Genomic DNA, 10328 nt, shown 5'->3' on the forward strand with positions numbered 1-10328 from the left:
ATATCAGAGGTCAAGTTGTCAGAGGTTGCATTATCGGCACATCACATTATTGGCAGTCGCAATGTCGGAGGTCCAATACATTGAAGCAAGTAGCGTCGCAACTCGGAGAAAATTGGAACATTGGCAATCAGAGGATCGAAACTTATGAAAGTTCAAACCTTTAAAAAGTTGCGATATTGTTAAAAGTTTTGATTTCATTAAAAACTATCAGGGAGCACCGATAAGGATTAACAAAGGATTTCATCGCAAAACCAAAGCTGGACGAGCCATTTTCTCTCTCCTCTAGCAAGACACGTGGCAACATATGATTAGTTGTGATAAGCTACACATGAAAGCATATGACTGGCTCTGATAAAGACACATGGCAACATATGATTGGTTCCGATAAAGCTACAGTGGCATCTGACGTCATCATGGCATATTGGTACGACAGGACACGCGGCATGTAGTTTTGGCATTTTGAGGGGCCTTAGGGGGAAAATATGGGTGACATGTTTCACCACTCAGGAAGTGCCACATGAAGTGATGATGTCATATTGGATGTCAGCATGTTGAAGGTTAAGGATGTCGGCACTTTATAACAGTCAGCAATTGAAAAGGTGCCGATAGGTGGGCTCCGATATTAGGGCTGGCACATGGTCGAAAAGATCTCAAAGAACCAAGGACACTAAGCTCTTAACAAAGGAAAAATGTGCCCTAGGTAGGAACAAAATGCCCTAGTTCCTTAAGGCTAAGCCTTTGGTCACCGCACCCAGTCCCATGGAGGAAAATAGAAAGGGAATAAACAAAAGTGGCCAAGGACATTGAAACTTTATTTTTGTAATGTATTTAAGAATAAAATTCTCGATGAGTGAAAGATCCGTTATAACACTATTCCAATAATAAAATACATATTGGGCTCCAATAATGTAATACAAAGAGTTATGAGATGGATGAGTCAACAGTTGTGTTTCCTCGACACTACTAAGGCCACCACAACTGATCACTCCCAGTGCTAGAAAGTGGAAAATTCAAGCTGTTAATGGGAAAGTGATAAGAGAAACAACTGAAAAACTAAAGAGGAACATTGTGGCAGAGACATGCCCTGATCAAAGGCCATCATAGGAATGGAAGGGAGATATTTTCCTCAATCATCATTCCATTTTCCTTATTTCTTTTATTCTGTAATTTCTGCATTTAAAAGAAAGGAATCAAATCCTTTGTAATGATTTGGGTAGAAGACCTTTGCACACCGAGACAACTAGTCAATCACACAATGGGAGCTTGACTGAGATATTTTGTAACTGCTTTCAAAGCTCCCCCTCTCCTTATAAAAAGAGGGAAGAAACACTTAACAAGGGTTCCCAGATTTTGCATTCTAGAGGCCCTCTGTTTGCAGAGAAAGTGGTTCCACTTTCGTTCAATTTTCCTGTTCATGAGGTTCTTGAGCTAATACAATTGTTAAATGTAATGGAATGGCGATTTGGACTCCATATTCAAAGAATAATGAAGTAGTTTTTTTTATTCCAATTAGAGAAATGCACAATATGTATTCTCCTTTGTCTATCACTTCATGTGTGTCTTTCCTCTTCTGAAATTGTGTAATGAAGCTACCCGTTTCACTCTCTCATGGTTTTATGTATGCTTCTAAGTAGTGAGAAGTACCTATGTAAACACATATTTACTTGTGTTATTTGATAGAATACAATACCTGTATGTAACGACAAATTTACTTATGCTAATTGGTGACAAATTTATTCATGAGGCATAGAGCTTGAGACCTTCATTCGCGCTCCACTTTTCTGATTTTTCACCTCGTCACTATTCCATATTTATGCTGGAGATTGTTGCTTAGGATTATGTTCTATGTCCAACCCTCTACATCGATTTTAATACTTTCCTTCCTCCTGTTCACGTATACTACAACAACAATGTTAAGCTACATATTGTTATGTGTCGGCCACGAGAACCAAGGCATTTCTCTCTAAGATTAGCCATTATCTAATAGTTTGTTTGCTTGAGTTTACCTTGGCAAAGGGCTATTGAACCAAGCTCTGAGTTATCCCTTTCCAAATTACATGACATATGTAGTGCAGTAGAAAGCCTTTAGATAATTTTCAAAAGCACTCCTTTCGGATGCTCTAGGCACTGGTCTCCTATCAACCTAGGGTCTATCTCTAGGAGGCTTGTATATCTTCTAAAAGCACTTGTGTGATAGGTGATAGAAAAATCTACAACATCTTTCTAGCACCATTTTTGGGGAATGAATAAGAATATTTTTCCCTGGGTACAACAATTTTTACATTCGCCCTATCGGCTGAGAAAGGAAAGTGTGGGTTGAAGATATCTCACCATGGTGACTCCACTGTTTCAATATTATTGTAAAAATCCTAGTGAATCCACTAACTATATCCATATTTGGTCATCTTGGATTTCAAGAGGCGTCATACTCGCTCTGATACCAAACAACAAAAAACTTCCCCCACATTTGAACTTGAAATCACTCAGCTAGAGGGAAAATTGGCCATTCCTACATTCTTGGCCAACAAAAATTCCCCACTAGATTTTTTTTCTATCGCTGGTTATCCCCATCATGTCCCTTCAGTTCATGAATGGTATACATTTTTTCCTAGATTCAGTGGAAACACAGATAAAATGCTGAAACAACACCTCAAGGATTTTAATGAATGCATGGAATAACTAGGTATTGTTTTTGAAGATGTGAAAATTAAATTATTCATGCATTCTTTAGATGAAAATGCTAGAGATTGGTACAAAAAAATACCTCATGGTAGCATATCTTCGTTAAAGAGATTTCACATAGCATTTAATCTTTTTTGCAAAGCATTATATCCACCAGGTGCTTTGTTTGAATATTGTTGTGCACATTTTAATGTTGAAAATATTTCTGAGGTTATTGACCTTGCTGAAGATTTTTGTGGGGCTCAACTCCAAGAAAACATATACTTGCATCATTAAGAATCACCCAATGATCAAGAAAGGGAAGGTGATATTATCAAGTTGCAAATAAAACCTCAAAGATATTATTCTACCGAATTTAGTGATTCTCCTTCTTATGATGTGTATGACTCAGATGAGGAGTCAAGCGATGCAGAACCACAACAGTCTTATTCATGGGAAGCTGCACAAAAAGATGAGGCCCACTAGGATGTTAACAAAGAGGCTTTAGTTTATGATTCACATCCTTCACCTGGAAAACAAGTTCAAGAACCTTCTCCAATATATAATTTAAATGATTCAGAGTAGTATAATATGGTTGCAGACTTTCAAATGGATTTGCTTATAAATAAGTGGGGAGAAGATGACCAACAAAAACTTCTTCAAGAGGAGCCCAAAGTTGAAGAGCCAAGCAATGTCTCTAGCTGCATGTTGCAAAAATATTCCTCCCTAAAAACTGTTCAAGAAGGGGAGACAACTTTAAATTTTTCTCATCAGTTCCATGATCCAGTAGCTGACTACATGGCATATTTCTTTGGCTACATCAATTCCATGGTATGTGTCAATTTTTTGGTCTAAAGTTCTTATCGGGTGCATGTGTATTTTATTCACTAATTTTAAAGAACACAACCCAATTAGAAGGTTCATGGAGGAGATTAAAAGAGCTGAGAATCAAATATCAAGTTGTGGGCACATATCATTTTTTTTGTCCAAATATTTTATGTGGTACATGCCTATTTTAATTGTTGAATTTCTAGAGAACGATGACATAATGTCCAATACTCTTATGTTGAGAAGGTATCATTGGAAGGTTAACTTCACTTGGATGAATTGAGCCTTGTACATAAGTAGGAGTTTTACGTAAATAAATTCACCAGGGGAGAATTTAATCTCTGGTTTCTAGAAGTGATGGTTCTGCATTTTAGCATTATGAGGAAATGACTCCCAAAAAATAAATTTCCATGGAGATTTCATGGTTTTATAGGTTCAATGTATTTTTTGACTCTATTCCCAATTATGAAGGATACTAGTCTATAGGTTCTCAGTACCTTGCCAGTAAGGCACTCTCCCCAATTGGAGCCATTGTTGTTACTTACTAAAAAATGTGTTTTCAACTGCCCAAAGAGTAAATGAACATAGAATTTTGCAGTCATTATCCAAGTAGGAGAAGGACTCAAGCCTACATAGGACCCTCTCCATTGGAAATTTCTCTGAACAAGCTTTCCAATGATATGTGGAATTCCAAAAATGGACTTCTGGATCAAAAGATATGGTCTTCTGAAGTTTTAAGGATTGAAGCCTAAGGAAGGCATATTTGAATATTAGAGATCACAATATCAGAGGTCCAGAGATATCGACAATCGCATATCGGAGGTCAAAGATATCAACGATCACATTATTGACACATTGCAATGTTGGAGGTCAGGATGTCAGAGGTTTCATTATCAGTGGTCGCAATGTCGGAGGTCCAATACATCGAAGCAAGAAACGTTAGAGCTCGGATGAGATCAGAACATCAATAATCAGTGGATCAGAACTTATTAAAAGTTTTGATTGCATAAAAAACTGCCAGGGAGTGCCAATAAGGATTAACAAAGGATTTCATTGCAAAACCAAAGGTGGATGGGCCCTTTTCTCTCTCCTCTAGCAGGACACGTGGCAACATATGATTGGTTACGATAAGCTACACGTGGAAGCATATGATTGGATCCAATAAATACACGTGGCTGCATATGATTGGTTTCGATAAAACTACAGTGCCACCTGGCGTCAACATGATGTGGTGATACAACAAGACACCTGACAGGCAGTTTTGGCATTTTGAGCAGCTGAAGGGGGAAAATATTGGTGACACGTGTCACCACTCAGGAGGTGCCAATGGAGTGATGACATCATATCAGAGGTCAAAATGTTGGAGGTTGAGTATTTTGACACTTTATAACAATTGGAAATCGAAAAAGTGCTGATAAGGGGGCTCCAATATTAAGGTTGGCACACGGTCGAGAAGAACTCAAAGAACCAAGGGCGCTAAGCTCTTAACAAAGGAAAAAGGGTCCCGAGGAAGGAACAAAATGCCCTAGTTCCTTAAGGCTAAGCCTCCATTCACCGCACCCAGTCCCATAGAGGAAAATAAAAAGGGGGTAAAGAAAAGGGGCCGAGGACATCAAAACTCTATTTTCGTAATGTCTTTAAGAATAAAAGTATCGATGAGTGAAAGCTCTAATATAACACTATTGAAATAATATAGGACATATTAGGCTCCGATAGTGTAATAAAGAGAGTTATGAGATGGATGAGTCGACATATGTGATTCCATGACACTACGAAGGCGACCACAACTGATCACTCCTAGCTCTAGAAAGTGGGAAATTCAAGATGTTAAGGGGAAAGTGACAGGAAAACTGATCGAAAAACTAAAGAGGAACATTGTGGAAGAGATGTGCCCTAATCAAAGGCCATCACAGGAATGGCAAGGAGATATTTTCCTCAATCATCATTCTTTCTTCCTTATTTCTTTTATTCCGTAATTTCTGCATTTTAAAGAAAGAAATCAAATCCTTTATAATGATTTTGGTAGTAGACCTTCACACACTGAGACATCTAGAGCTCGGTTGAGATATTTTGTAACTGCTTTCAAAGCTCCCCCTCTCCTTATAAAAAGAGGGAAGAAACACTTAACAAGGGTTCCCAAATTCTGCATTATAGAGGCCCTCTGTTTGCAGAGAAAGTGGTTCCACTTTGGTTCAATTTTCCTATTCACGAGGTTCTTGGGATGATACAATTGTTAAATGTAATGGACTGGTGATTTGGACTCCATCTTCAAAGAATAATGAAGCAGTTTTGTTGATTCCAATCAGAGCAATTTTCAACATGTATTCTCCTTTGTATATCACTTCATGTATGTCTTTCCTCTTCTAAAATTGTGTAATGAAGTTGTTCGTTTCACTCTCTCATGGTTGTATGTATGTTGCTAAGTAGTGAGAAGTACATGTGTAAACACAAATTTACTTGTGTTATTTGATAGCCTACAATACCTGTATGTCAACATAGATTTACTTATTCTAGTTGGTGACAAATGTATTCATGAGGCATAGAGCTTAAGACCTTACCTCACGCTCCACGTTTTCCACATTTTCACCTCCTCACTCTTCCATATTTCTGTTGGAGATTGTTTCTTAGGATTCTATGTTATGTCCAGCCCTCTACATCGATTTTCCTCCTTTCCTTCCTCTCGTTCACCTACACTACAACAACAATGTTAAGCTGCATATTGTTGTGTATCAGTGTTGGTTTGTTGGGGCCTGACCCAGGTTCAGACGTGATTTAGCCAAAAAAATCCCGGTACTACTGGCCCTTTCGGCAACAGTCCATGGAGCGCGGATAGAGGTCTCACCCAAAGTAGTATGGGAGGGTGCTAGAACCAGGTTTCCGCACCCTAGAGATGTCTGATGTTTTCAAGTGGCATGTGGTTCGACCCTACATGCACATCGCTACGCGCACTTACCCTTACCTCATAGCCTGAGATGCTACCTTCGCGCAGCCCTACTCGGGGGCCGAACAGTGTTCTTACCCAAGTCCTTACTAGCAACCCGATATTAGTTGACTAACTTAGCTTATTTGTATGTTTTCAGTTATACTTAACAATATTCACAATTCATACAAGTGCACGTAGTAAATAAACAGTATAATTGTAATTCATATCCAATAGATAATAACCCAAGACAGATACACGTAATTCAGATAAAACTTCTCTTTATTATTCTCTTCCTTTGGTTACAGACTCTATTCTACCTTGTGCACTCAGCTGTGGACTCTTCTAGGCCTTTGCACACTCAGCTGCAGAGCCTCTTCCTACTACTACAACCCAAGACACACTTAGACACTTGCTTTGTACTTCTATCTCATACTTTGCTCTTCCTTCCTTCACTATCTTTTACACTTAGAGCTTCGCTCTATTTATACAATCCCATGGTCCGCGAACTATGGTTAGGCCGACATTACATTCAAACTTAGGGTGGACAGCCCTATGACTCTAACATACACTTCGTGCCTGTAATTCATGGAGCTTTACAATGATATTACTCAAAACTTGGGCTTTGAGCCCTAGAACATGCTACGGGGGGATTCCATGCCCAATAGGCCCCCAACAAAAACATCGTGACTTGCCATCAAGTCACTCTATCAGCGCAACGATCTTGGCGCCAAGTCCCTCCAACTATTCTCGTACAGTGCTGATGTCTACAGTGTATTGAGCTACTGCTTGCTGAATCTGCTGCATCCGCTATTCCAAGACCTCCATGGCTGGCATGCTTTCCTGCATCTGCACGTGCATCCCCTGAATGTGTGTGAGCTTCCCTTCAATATTTTCCATGATTGTCAAGGCCTCGTCAATCCATGGCTGAACACGTGCTTTGAGAATGGCTTCCTTATGGCACGCCGCATCCACCTACTCCTTTAATGCCTTGGCTTGCTGCATCCTCGCAAGCCGCTGAGTGAGGACTACTATTTGCGTAGTTCCTCTAATGTTGTCATACCGCTGATGGAGTTCACATGCCTCTGTCTCTAGCTGCTAGATGTTGGGGTCCTCCTACAAATTCGTGAGGACCTCAAGTGCCTATTCCAACATGGCAGTACAATCACGCACTGCACCTCCAATTTCTTCCATCCCTACTGCAATAGCGCTAGCGTGCTATTCTCGGACTTCCGGGGGAGTGGAAGGCTACACCTTCAACCATAGCTCGATGATCTGAAGATTGAGCTCCGGCTGAATCTTTGTCGTCTCTTCTCTTGCGTCGTGTACTCCACTTGCCAAACTGTGGATCTGCACTTCTACCAGTAGATCTGTTGCGATGGCCAACTCCAAGATGCATCGACAAGCGTCATATATTGTTTGAACCAACTGTTTATTCTGTGACACCAATTCGTCATGCTACAAGATGAGATGTTCTATGTTTATTTTCTACTCACTAAGAACCTGGATCACGTAACTCTCCCTGACCCACAGCTCTATCGTTATCCCATCCTGTAACTGATATAGTGTTTCCTGGGGAAGGGTAGCTAGATTAGGCCAAGGCCTTTCATCATGCTAATCGACAATCGATCCATTGCATTTGACGATGCTAGAGCTCCCTCCAACAACACTATTATGTTTGCCATCCTTGCACGCAACATCTGCTCTACTGCTAAAGTTTCAATTGCGACGTGCGTTGACAAGGTGCCTTCCTGAGGGGTCGCACCTATAACTCCTGCAATTGCACCCCGAGGGCCCCCAACATACTCTGATGCTCCTGCATGAACTCCTGAAGCGATTCACTTATGACATCACGAACTATCTTGCCGATGTCATGGAGATCACCTTCGATTAAGGTGATTGGGTCAATGGCCAACTTCGAGGCCTTGACCTTCTTCCTTGGTCTTGCTCATTTTGCAATGTGTGGCCACTTCAACTGCGTGAATGCGACCCCTGGGTCTGCGCTCCCTTCTATTGTTTCTGTGTCCTCTGCCTCCTGCCCTGAGGACATTTCTTATCCCTCGTCTTCCTGTGTTGTTGCTGCCTCTGCTGCCTTCTTCTGCTCTGTGGATTTTTGTGCTGCTTCGCGCACTACCCTTTCCTTAGCTGTTGCTTTCTCATTCCACCTTTTCTCTGCTAATTGAGTGACGCGCAGCTTAGCATCGACTTTTTTCTTCTAGCATGCCACCTTCTCTAGTTCTGCTAGGTCTGGAGCATGCCATTCAGGAGGACATGTCTCCAAAATAGTCAAAATCACGTCGTTAATGGCTACAAACAGTAGCTTCGTCCACTACTTTGCAGGATCCTTTCGCACCCTAATATAGATGTTGTGCATATCAGCTTTGAGGTATCCAAAACTCTGTAGACTATTATGCACTATAGGTGATAGGGGCGGCCTCCTGTTGATCCACATTTGGACACTCACCTCCATGAGCACCCAGAAAATTTTGATGTTGCAGATTTGTTTCGCATCCTTGGTGGCCCAGAGCGAAGTGTACTTCACGGCCTCTGGTAACTCTCTATCAATGCTGGGGAACTGACTGTCCTCCGACAGTTCTCCTACTACCAACAATATGGATAATAGCAATCATGTGTAGTGGAAGGTTTTACCCTACTCCTTGGCTTCGTGACAGTTTGTCAAAAATTCTTTGCAAAGGAATTCGACCCAGTTGAACTGAACCTCCTCCATGCACTGCTCGGCCAGTGTGACCATCGGCATCGGTACCTCATCGGCGCGACACCTCCTCATTACTTTGCCGACCAAGAGTTAGGTTGCTATGCACACGCCTTTGTCCTTGATGCTGGAGATGATGTAGCCCCTCTTCTTCTTCTCCAGCTTATATTTCGCCTTCATGGCTTCCGCAAGAGCCAAATCGCTACCTTTTCTGGCTATAGTCGCGGGGTCCATTCCTTTACAGGTGAGCCAAGAAATCCGGTGAATGAGGTTTGTGGTGATGGGAATAGGCTCCTCTAGCCATAGATACCCATCATGCACTAGGTAGAGCAGTTGCCTAATGACGAAAATGGTTATGGCTGCATGGTGGAAATGTGATATCCATAATAAGTGCAGAAACCTGGCCTTTTCCACACCACGCAGCCATTTCCGCGGCTCTAATGTTATCACCGCCCCTGTGTTCTACTTCATTAAGTTCCCGATCTCTGGGTGCGGAAATTTTTTGCTGTCAGCGAGGTCCCAGTCTTCGAATTTCATGGTTGGCACACAACCTAGGAGCGCGCCCTCAAATACAATGCCATCGGGGAAGAGCGGGGTCTGGAGTGAGCTTTTCATTTTGTCCAGGTCCTTTGGCACTCTGGTTTTACCTTTCCTTGGAGGGACATACACTAGCAGTTTTGTTGCAGAGCATAATGGTTGGATATCCTCCTCCATGTCTTCTTCTTTCTCTGCTGTAGAAATTAGGGCCTGCAAGTCTTCTTCTTCCTCATCTGTTTCTATTGTGACTACCTTCCCCTTCTCTTCCATGGATAGTTTGTGCCCCGGATTCCTTAGGGACATGCGTACTGGTCCCATTGCCTATTTATCCTTCTTGGGCCTTAGTGTTCGTAGTGATTTGGGGATTTCTATCACCACCTCGGCGCCTTCTGGAACATCCTCGCCAGCTGGTACTTCTTCAATTCCCAACCCATCCTTAGTGGTCGTCATCCTGTCTAGGCTATATTCTGTCTCTCATGAACTTAGGGGCTCAATTATCGCTTGGCTCTCAATGCTCTGTGATCTACTCAAGCGCTCAATTTTCAAATGACCAAAGTTTTGTTCGTTGGCTAGCCTTTTGAGTTTTATAGTGCCTTTCGAATTTGAATTCGACCATTCCCCCCAATTTCGGGCCATTAAAGCTTTCTTGGCGGTAGATTTTCCAAAATC

The sequence above is a fragment of the Pinus tabuliformis genome, chromosome J (assembly GCF_031772625.1).
Source record: "Pinus tabuliformis cultivar Carrire ecotype Pingquan chromosome J, CPIR1, whole genome shotgun sequence".
Lineage (NCBI taxonomy): Eukaryota > Viridiplantae > Streptophyta > Pinopsida > Pinales > Pinaceae > Pinus > Pinus tabuliformis.